At 43.1% G+C, this 10,428-nt stretch overlaps 1 protein-coding gene across 3 annotated transcripts in view; it reads right to left on the bottom strand.

Moving 5' to 3' along the window:
• Positions 1-9,829, bottom strand: part of TMEM106A (transmembrane protein 106A) — a 91,574-nt gene extending 81,745 nt beyond the window's left edge. For 2 of the 3 annotated variants that reach the window (XM_073608033.1, XM_073608032.1), the window contains exon 1: positions 9,470-9,599. The gene's annotated coding sequence lies outside the window, so the exon portion shown is untranslated. Of the gene's footprint in view, positions 1-9,469; positions 9,600-9,702 lie in introns of those variants that run through there. The other variant, XM_073608031.1, reaches the window with a different exon arrangement.
• Between the last annotated feature and the right edge of the window lie 599 nt (positions 9,830-10,428).

The raw sequence follows: 10,428 nt of genomic DNA on the forward strand, positions 1-10,428 counted from the left end.
TTAAAGGCTGTGTAAATTCCAGAAAATGTACCCTAGTTTGTAGGCGCTATAACTTTTGCGCAAACCAATAAATATACACTTATTGACATTTTTTCTACCAAAGACATGTGGCCGAATACATTTTGGCCTAAATGTATGACTAAAATTGAGTTTATTGGATTTTTTTTAGAACAAAAAGTAGAAAATATCATTTTTTTTCAAAATTTTCGGTCTTTTTCCGTGTAGCGCAACAAATAAAAATGGCAGAGGTGATCAAATACCATCAAAAGAAAGCTCTATTTGTGGGAAGAAAAGGACGCAAATTTCGTTTGGGTACAGCATTGCATGACCGCGCAATTAGCAGTTAAAGCGACGCAGTGCCGAATTGTAAAAAGTGCTCTGGTCAGGAAGGGGGTAAAACCTTCCGGGGCTGAAGTGGTTAAAGGCACATAGAAATATAGTTAAAAGAGTGTGTAAAGTATTTGTAATACAAAAATATTTATTAATGTTTAGACATGATCACTAAAAACGGTACATATACAAGTATAAACCAATGGAATGTTTAAACAGTTTTGGATGTTGTCAACATATTTACAACGCACATGAAGTCCTCTTTGCACCGCGTTTCGGAGTATAATCTTTCTCCTTCTTCAGGGGTGTGTAAATAGGAAAATGCATCTATAACAGTTAAGGAACAGTAAATTTCTCATAGTATAAAATCTATAATCAAGTAAGCAAGTTATATAAAAGGTTTACACTATACACTTACATAGTACTTGATAGCAAAACGAGTTTCAACATTTCATCATGTGACATTTAAAAACAAGAGAAGACATGCGGCAGGGGCAGAGCTGAGTCTGTAGATTCGCCAATATACAGTATCTGGGCATCAAGATCAGTCTTTGAATGGAACAGGGTGTTATGACGAGTCCCCAAAGAGAGGGGTGAGGGCACTCCTCTCGCAGCAAGAAGTTGGCCAGCGGGATATACTGGGGCCCAAGCTGAAAACCCTGTAATAGAGGACAGTTTAAGTGATAACCTCAAATGCAAGCCAAAGATAACCCCATTCAAAGACTGACCTTGATGCCCAGATACTGTATATTGGCGAATCTACAGACTCAGCTCTGACTGCCACATGTCATCTCTTGTTTTTAAATGTCACATGATGGAATGTTGAAACTTTTTTTTTGCTATAAAGTACTATGTAAGAGTATAGGGTAAACCTTTTATACAACTTGCTTACTTGATTATAGATTTTATACTATGAGAAATTTACTGTTCCTTAACCATGTTATAGATGCATTTTCCTCTTCACACACCCCTGAAGGAGAGAGATTATACGCATTGGATGCAAAGAGGACTTCATATGCGTTGTAAAATATGTTGACAACACCCAACATTTTTTAAACATTTCTTTATACTTGTACATGTACCATTTTTAATGATCATGTCTAAACATTAATATTTTTGTATTACAAATACTTTACACACTCTTTTAACTATAAATTTCTATGTGCCACCTTAGGGGAGATTTTCTTCTTTGTTCTCAATACTGGATGTGGCACTGATTGGCATAGCTTTACTCTTCTTTTTTTTTTTGTCCTGATTACTGTGTAAATGACACTGGCAGGGAAGGGGTTAAACACTAGGGGGCGATCAAGGTGTTAAGTGTGTCCTAGGGAGTGATTCTAACTGTAGGGGGGGGGGATTGTCTCACTAGAACATGACAGCGATCACTGTTCTCGATGACAGGGAGCAGTAGATCTCTGTCATGTTGCTAGGCAGAACAGAGAAATGCCTTGTTTACATAGGCATCTCCCCGTTCTGCCGCTCCGTGATACGATCATGGGCCCCCGCCGGACATAGTCCATGGGACACGCAGGCATGCTCACGGAGTAAGCAGCGGGCGCTCGCCCACTACGCCGCGATTTAAAGGGGACGCACCTGTACGTCCAAATGCCCAGCCGTGCCATTGTGCTGACGGATATCGTCGTGCACTGGTCGGCAAGGGGTTAAAGCATGTTCACATGGGTTTACGGACCCTTCAAAGTCCAACTCCAGGAAACTATGAGATGATCCCTTGGAGTGAGGCTGAGCCTGCACTGCAAAAGTTAACTGTTTTATCTAGGGAAAAAAGGTGAAAGGCCTTACATACCTGATCCTCCAACGGTGGACTATTCCTCAGTGTCCTCACATCCAGTGCAGGACTATAGACCCTGAAATAGTTTTGATGACGTCAGGACCTTAGACCAGTGGCGCACAATGGAGAAGATGCTGAAGGGACCAGTACAGCAGCAGGGAGGATTGGAGAATCAGGAAAGAAAATCAGTTTTTTTTTTGTGTTCCCTAGACCTAATCAAGCAATTCATTCTTGTAGTGCAGGTATAGCTCCACAACAAGGGACCATTTTTTTTTAAACACACAGAGTTGGGCTTTAAGCCAGATGGCCCGGCAAAAATTAGTATAGCAAAACTTTTCTTTTTAGTTTGGGATAGAATAATAAATTATATATATAATTATATAGCCTGTGCTGGTAATTACACTAAAAATAAATTACAGTACAGGTCCAGTTCATTTCTAGTCAGTTCCCATTGTGATCAATCAAGCCCTGATGAAGAGAGTGCTCCTGGACCCCCGAAACCAGTTAGCTACTTTTTGGATAGTCCCAGACTTTTTCTTTGAATAATTTTGTATCTGACCCTCTTAGCAGTAGTGTGACACTTCAGTTTTATTTTTTGTTACATTATACCAGTGTTTCTCAACTTCTGTTCAGCTAAGGCGCCATTTAAAAGTATTTTCAGCCTCGAGGTACCTCAGTCTAGGGACTCATTCACCTGCGTTTACCCCCCCCAAAAAACTCCTCCGTACATGCTGCAGCTGTGATGCTTTGCAGCCGTGGCAGGAATTATACCCCCCGTTGCATTCAACAGGCATTACCGCCCCCGACCGGGACCCGTTCAGGTGAGTGGGGCTACATCGCAACTGGTTGGAGCATAGTGGTTCTGAATTTTGGGGGTTAAAACAGGCGATCAGGAGGGGACAGGTTGCCTCTTCACCACCTGTCAAATGCCTCTGAAAAGTGATGCGAGCAGGAATTGCTTTTCAGAAGAGAGGCATTCCTTGCCGCAAGTGTACACGAACCATAAAAAAGTAGTCTCACTAGATTACAAAAGCAGCTTTGATTATACAGAGTGTAGGGGTCAGAGTCAAAAGTAATGTGCAGACATACACACAGCATATTTTCCACATTTTTCCACATCGCTGCAATTACAGCTGCAAGTCTCTTTGGGGATGTCTCTACCAGCTTCGCACATCTAGAGAGTGTCGGATTGGATGGAGAGTATCTGTGAACAGAAATGTTCAACTCTTGCCACAGATTCTCAATTGGATTTAGGTCTGGACTTTGACTGGGCCATTCTAACACATGAATATGATTTGATCTAAACCATTCCTTTGTAGCTCTGTCTGTATGTTTAGGGTCGTTGTCCTGCTAGAAGGTGAACCTCCGCCCCAGTCTCAAGTCTTTTGCAGGCTTATGCCGCGTACACACGAGCGGAATGTCCGTCAGAAAAAGTCTGATAGGAGCTTCTCATCATATATTCCAACCGTGTGTATGCCCCATCTGACTTTTTCCGTCGAAAATTCAGACGGACTTAGAGAACATGTTCTAAATTTTTCCTAATTTCCTAACTAATTACTATCGGGAATCCCACTCATCTGTATGCTGTTCCAACGTACCAAAAACAACGCATGCTCTGAAGCAAGTACGAGACGAAAGCTATTGGCTATTGAACTTCCTTTTATTAGTCCCGTCGTACATTGTTCTGGACAGTCAGACTTTGGTGTGACCGTGTGTATGCAAGACAGTTTGAGCGGAATTCCGTCGGAAAAAACTTCAGAGTTTATTCCGATGGCAAAAGGGGTCGTGTATACAGGGCATAACAGGTTTTCTTTGATGATTGCCCTGTATATGGCTCCATCCATCTTCCCATCGACTCTGACCAGTTTCCCTGTCCCTGCTGTAGAAAAGCATCCCCACAACATGGTGCTGCCACTACCATGTTTCACAGTGGGGATGGTGTGTTCAGGGTGATGTGCAGTGTTAGTTTTCCACCACACATTGCGTTTTGCTTTTAGGATAAAAAGTTCAATTTTGGTCTCATCTGACCAGAGCACCTTCTTCCACATGTTTGCTGTGTCCCCCACATGGCTTCTCACAAACTGCAAATGGGACTTCTTATGGCTTGCTTTCAACAATGGCTTTCTTGTTGCCACGCTTCCATAAAGGCCAGATTTGTGGAGTGTACGACTAATAGTTGTTCTGTGGACAGATTCTCCCACCTGAGCTGTGGATCTCTGCAGCTCCTCCAGAGTTACCATGGGCTTACTGGCTGCTTCTCTGATTAATGCTCTCCTTGCCTGGCCTGTCAGTTTAGGTGGACGGCCATGTCATGGTAGGTTTGCAGTTGTGCCTTACTCTTTCCATTTTCGGATGATGGATCGAACAGTGCTCCGTGAGATGTTTAAAGCTTGGGATTTTTTTTTCTTCTTTTTAAATATAACCTAACCTGGCTTTAAACTTCTAAACAACTTGATCCCTGACCTGTCTGGTGTGTTCCTTGCCCTTCATGATGCTGTTTGTTCACTAAGGTTCTCTAACAAACCTCTGAGAGTTTCACAAAACAGCTTTAATTTATACTGAGATTAAATTACACACAAGTGGAGTCTATTTACTAGTTAGGTGACTTCTGAAGGCAATTGGTTCCACTAGATGTTAGTTAGGGGTATCAGAGTAAAAGGGGGCTGAATACAAATGCACGCCACACTTTTCAGATATTCATTTGTAAAAAAAAAAAAAATTGAAACCCATTTATCATTTTCCTTCCACTTCAAAATGATGTGCCACTTTGTGTTGGTCTATCACATAAAACCCCAATAAAATACATTTATGTTTTTGGTTGCAACATGACAAAATGTGGAAAATTTCAAGGGGTACAACTACTTTTTCAAGCCACTGCACACACACACACACACACACACACACACACACACACACACTTACCCTTTAGTTAAAAAAAATGCAGATTTACACACATGGCTGATCCAGACACCTTCCTGCCTGGCTGACTTCCAGGTTTCATTCAATTTATATTTGGCACCCCGCACAGCCAGATGAACTGGCAGAGCAGGTCAGCACTCAGGATGAAGTCTCCCCAACTTGCCAATTGTCGGCAGAGAGAGCAGTAATGTGCACAGTCATTTCTCAACCAGGACACTGTGGCACCCCAGTTGGGAAAGGCTGCATTACACTACAAGCTCTTGATACTTGTGAAGATCCTCTGGGGTGTAGAAGCTGCCTGCCTAAGAACCAGAACATTTACATCAACATTAAATGATCTGGCAAAAAAAAAGGGAGAATCACCCCATCAGGGATACAGACAACAATAGAAAACATAACAGGGGGTTTTAATCCTTCCCTAGTCTATTAAAAAAAAAAAAAAAAAAAAAGGAAAGAAAGAAATGAAATGGTTAGCCTGTAGATACAATTTAATCGTAGGAAAGCAGACTATTATGCAAACAGCCTACAAAGATATATTTGCTTCATAATGAACAGTTTGGAAAACAGGAAGTGACCCCAGAACCTGATCTTTAGCAGCATCCGCAGTTATAGGACGGTGAAGCTGATCCAGTCATTATTAAGGATCCTGGCTGCACAGGCCAAGGCTACCAAGACTTATGATGCCTTTGCTTTCTATGCTCATATAAAGGGGACCTGTACAGATCAATGGAGACTGAATAGGCCCTGACATCTTCTTCCTGGCTTCTTCTAGGTGTTGGGTCTTTGGATGACTTGATTAGCCAGCACAGGATGACAAGTCCTGCACATGTCCACAAGAACTTATCCCACTGCTGAGAATGTGCATGTTAGAAGCGCCTCGATACACCACCAGCAATGGTCATGCCAGTTTGCCGAGTTTGCATGCCGCGTTTAGGCGCGTTTGCGTCTAGAAGCGTCTGCAGAGCAGAGAATGACATTTTGCGACCCAACTTTGGGGCCTCGTATCTCGGGGCCACTTAGTGCTAGGAATCCTGTGTTGGTGTGCTAACACAGTGGAACGAGCACTACAACATATCCAAATTTGGGGTTCCTAGCATTAAGTGGCCCCGAGATATGGGGCCCCAAAGTCGGGTCACAAAATGTCATTCTCTGCTGCAGAAAAGTGCTTGACATTTTGTGACCCGACTTTGGGGCCCCATATCCTGGGGTTCCTTAGTGCTGGGAACCCCAAATTTGGTGTGCTAACACAGTTTGGAAATTTGGGGTTCCTAGCATTAAGTGGCCCCGAGATATGGGGCCCCGCTTTTGGCGTCTGAAACGTGGACAACTTTTGCGTCTGAACCCATTTTTTTGCTTCTGGAAAAACGAGGTTAAACGCAACTGCCTAAAAACAAGACTGTGTACATGGACACATAGGATAACATTGAATGAGTTCAGGGGCAGTTAAAAAAAGTGTCCATCTGCCTCTGAACACGAGTTTAACAGCATCTCGTGTGCATGAGGCCTAAAGATAACCTCAGGAGACCCTCTCAAATTATTAGAAAGCACTAAAAACAAGTATTAACTATTTTAGCCATTCTCTGAGAGAACAGTGTGAGTAGCAGCTGAGAAAGCAGTGTGCATGTAGATAGCTGTTATTTTTTAGTTGGTTTGTTAATATGGATCCCATGATGAACATGTGTGAGGAAATGCTCCTGACGTTGCTTTTGCTGAGGCTCCAAAGATGTAGAAAATTGCATGAGAGGACCAGAGTTTGTCGCTACTGGACACATCCATTGATGGCTCAACACATGTCCACAGGATACTTTCTAATATCTATGTTCAGCTGCATAATTACCCTGAGAATTTTTTTTAATTTTACACGCATGTCAATTGCCACCTTTGAAGTTCTCTTGGAAAAAGGTTAAACCCCATCTAGTTCGCATGGACACCAACATGAGGAAAAGCGTGCCGCCAGAGGAACGTCTGTTGGTGACTCAACTTCAGTGTCAAGTAATGCAAGTTGTGTATTGTACAGCATTATTGGCTGATGAGGGGAATATCACATGGTATATCAAGCTTGCAGGCAGTGATAATTGAGTTTTTGGTGTGTTTTTCGCATTTTCCAGGCTAATAAATAAAAGGTTTCCCTTTAAAAACGCTTGTAGACGAAAACGCGGGTAGCCGCGCTTGAAATGCCTCTAAACACAGCTCCTGAACGCATTTTTTGTGGTTCCAAAAAAAGCCTCTAAACTCAACTGCCTAGAAATGACTGTAAACGAACCTGTGTACATGTACTGATAAGATAACAGGAGAGTTCAGGAGCAGTTGAAAAAAATACCCAACTGCTCCTAAACGTTTGTTTACCAGCAGCAGTGTACATGAGGCCTAACTCGCGTTTCGCAGCGTTTCGTTTACAGTCGTTTTTCATTTAAATATATATATTTTTTTTTCTTTACAAACGCTTCTAGATGAAAACGCAACTAAACGCGGCATGTAAACGCGGCCAAACGGATGCTTTTAGAGGCCGGTTTCTAGCTGTCAAGTTAAAACGTTCAGGAGAGGTTAAACAACGCCCCGTGTACATGAAGCCTAACTCAAGAGGTGAGTTTGGAGGCTTCTGGCAACGCAATAAATACTGGAGGGGAGAGCAGACATTACATGTGGTGGTGCATTTTTGATTCATTTTCTGTATGTGCTTTCCAAGGGTAGAAAAGTTCTGTACAACACTTTAGGGCCCAGTCACACCATGCCAGACCACGATGGTACATTTAACGCACATGTGTTACCCTGCACTACAGCCTAGGAGCAGACTAGCGCATTTTTTGGCACCTGAAATACTTGCGTAAAAATGCATATTTTAGGTGCTCCCATTAAAGTCTTTACAACCAACAGCACAAGATTCTGCCCCAAAGAAGCCAGTGTATTTTTCTGAGCTTCATGCGACAAGTCACACAACTCCCAAATGTGAACAGGTCCATTGAGCATAACGGGATTCCTCATCCCGAGAACTGTCATGCTTCAGGAATTACACAACAAAATGCTCAGGTGTGAATAGGAGCTTAGCCAGTTTCAGGTGTGGGAAAACGTTCAGTCCAATGTGAACATAGACACGCATGTTTGTACAGAGTATTGTGCTTATGGGCTCGAGGAGTGCAGCCAGCCTGTATAAATCAATGGATTGGCTGCAGCAGTTTTACAAAATTTTTCCATACAGTGATGGGCTCAGGCACAAATCCAACCACCTGAAATATCCCACTGGGTAGCTGTCAATTTATAGGCAGCGGAGGCATTCCCTGCAGTTGCACATATATTCACCTCTTGCATACGTGTGGCTATGGGGAATGCCTAGGATTGGCTGTCGGCTTTGACAACCACCCGGGGGGACAGCTCAGGCAGGTTTGGACTTGTGTCCAAACCTGCCTGCACTCATCCCTATTCCTGTACATCCAAGAATCTAAGGCTTGGTTCACACCTATGCAGTTTGCTTTTGATCCATGCCTGCAGTGCTTTTTGCACATGTTTTTGATGCATTTTTTGAAGCGTTTTGCATTTTTTATGCTTTTTTTTTTGGCCAATTTGTTGTTGAGTGGACTAAAAAATGCTAACCGTGATAAAAACTGCAGCAAAAAAAAAAAAAAACACACTACATGCTTTTTTTTTGCAGCTTCTTCATTGAAGTCAATGAAGACTGGACTGGACTGTAGCGTGAACCGAGCCCGAGTCACATGGCTTCGCATAGAACGCATAAATTCATACAGAGTATAACAGCCAGGTTTACTATACGGAGATGCACAAGTGTTCCATGCATACCTGTGCGGGCCCCCCCCCCAATTTGCTGTCAATTAGGACTAAGGATGGGCTTAGGCATGTTCCACATGCCTGAGCCCGCCAGGAAGCTTACACTGCACAGAGCTAATCACAGGCAGCGAGACATTTCCCGATCCGCAGCTGCAGAGAAACGTCTCACTGCCTGCGATTAGCGCTGCACAGTGTAAGCTTCCTGGCGGGCTTGGGCACCTGGAGCTGCGAGCCCATCCTTAATTAGGACGCAACAGCTGCCTAGACACAGTCGCTGCTCCCAAAGTGACATCCGTGTGGGTGCATGGCCCCAAGCGCAGGGTGCAGATTCATACGCCCCATATAAATTAGGCCATAAAAGAGAGATGCATAGATCTAGTTGCATATATACTGCGTCCTTAGCTGAGCCCTCATTCTTGTACGGATGTAAACACTTGGATATACGAGATGAAAGATACAGCCGATTGCATAATTTTTACCAGATGGGTGCAAAAATTCGGCCCTCTGCTCTGACGTACGGCTGTGTGAATGAGGCCTATAGCTCAGAAATAAAACAGACAATATAGATACAAGCATACACCTTTAAAAGCTATTTGCAAATCAAGCAGGATCGAGTCTGCAATAAATCATTGGCTGATGATAATCTGTTACCTGCAGATTGATGCCGTCTGTTCCACTTTATACAATCATCTGTATCAGCTGTCATAAATTATGAAGATTTCCGTGTTTCTTACACAGACAAATGTGGAAGTGAATCTGTACCATGAAACCCAACCTACAGAAATGACAGTATGCAGATTACTCAGAGCTGTAAACGTAACATAACAATATGAAGCTATAAAGTAAAAGTTTATGGAGATCTGCACTCAGCACTCCTTCAGTACCTGCACTTCTCTGTATTAGTACAAAGGTATGTAATAGACGTAGTGTCTTCAGGAACTGAGCCTGACCAGGCCGCACCTCCTGTAGGCGGAGAGAGACCTTGTGATATCATGAGGAAGTGCACACACTGAGCTTAGTTTGGAAATTCACACACATAAAATGATGTATAAGCAATCCCAGGCCAGTTTAAACATGTAAATAAAATAGAAAAGTGGGCCCATATGAAAAACAAAAAAAGTGACAACAGAAAAAGGCCGAGTCTAATCTTTTTTTTTTTTATTTACCTTTTTGTATGCTGTAGCTAGCGTGAAAAATACTGGTGTTTTTTCCACAAAAATGTGACATGTCCAGCCATAGATGTGAATGGCTATATGCGGCCATATTCAGATGAACACTGCTTTCTTGCATCAGTGTTTACTAAGGATGAGCTCCGGCGTGTTCGCACACTCCACGTGCATAGCCCGCCAGGAAGTCGGCACGGCGTTGCGCTTATCACAGGCAGTGAGACATTTTCCCGTTGTGCGGCTAGAGAGATCGGGAAATGTCTCACTGCCTGTGATTAGCGTGAGTTTTTTCAGGCGGACCTGAGCGGTCGCTCCATATATCTCTAATGGAGCGACGGATGTCAGCGGTGACATGTGATCCGCCCCGATCCAATCTGATCCGCAAAATCCAGACGGATGGATGTCCTATTTTCCATCCGTCTGGCGGATCGGATGAAAACGGAC

Source organism: Aquarana catesbeiana, linkage group LG12 (assembly GCF_042186555.1).
Source record: "Aquarana catesbeiana isolate 2022-GZ linkage group LG12, ASM4218655v1, whole genome shotgun sequence".
Classification (NCBI taxonomy): domain Eukaryota; kingdom Metazoa; phylum Chordata; class Amphibia; order Anura; family Ranidae; genus Aquarana; species Aquarana catesbeiana.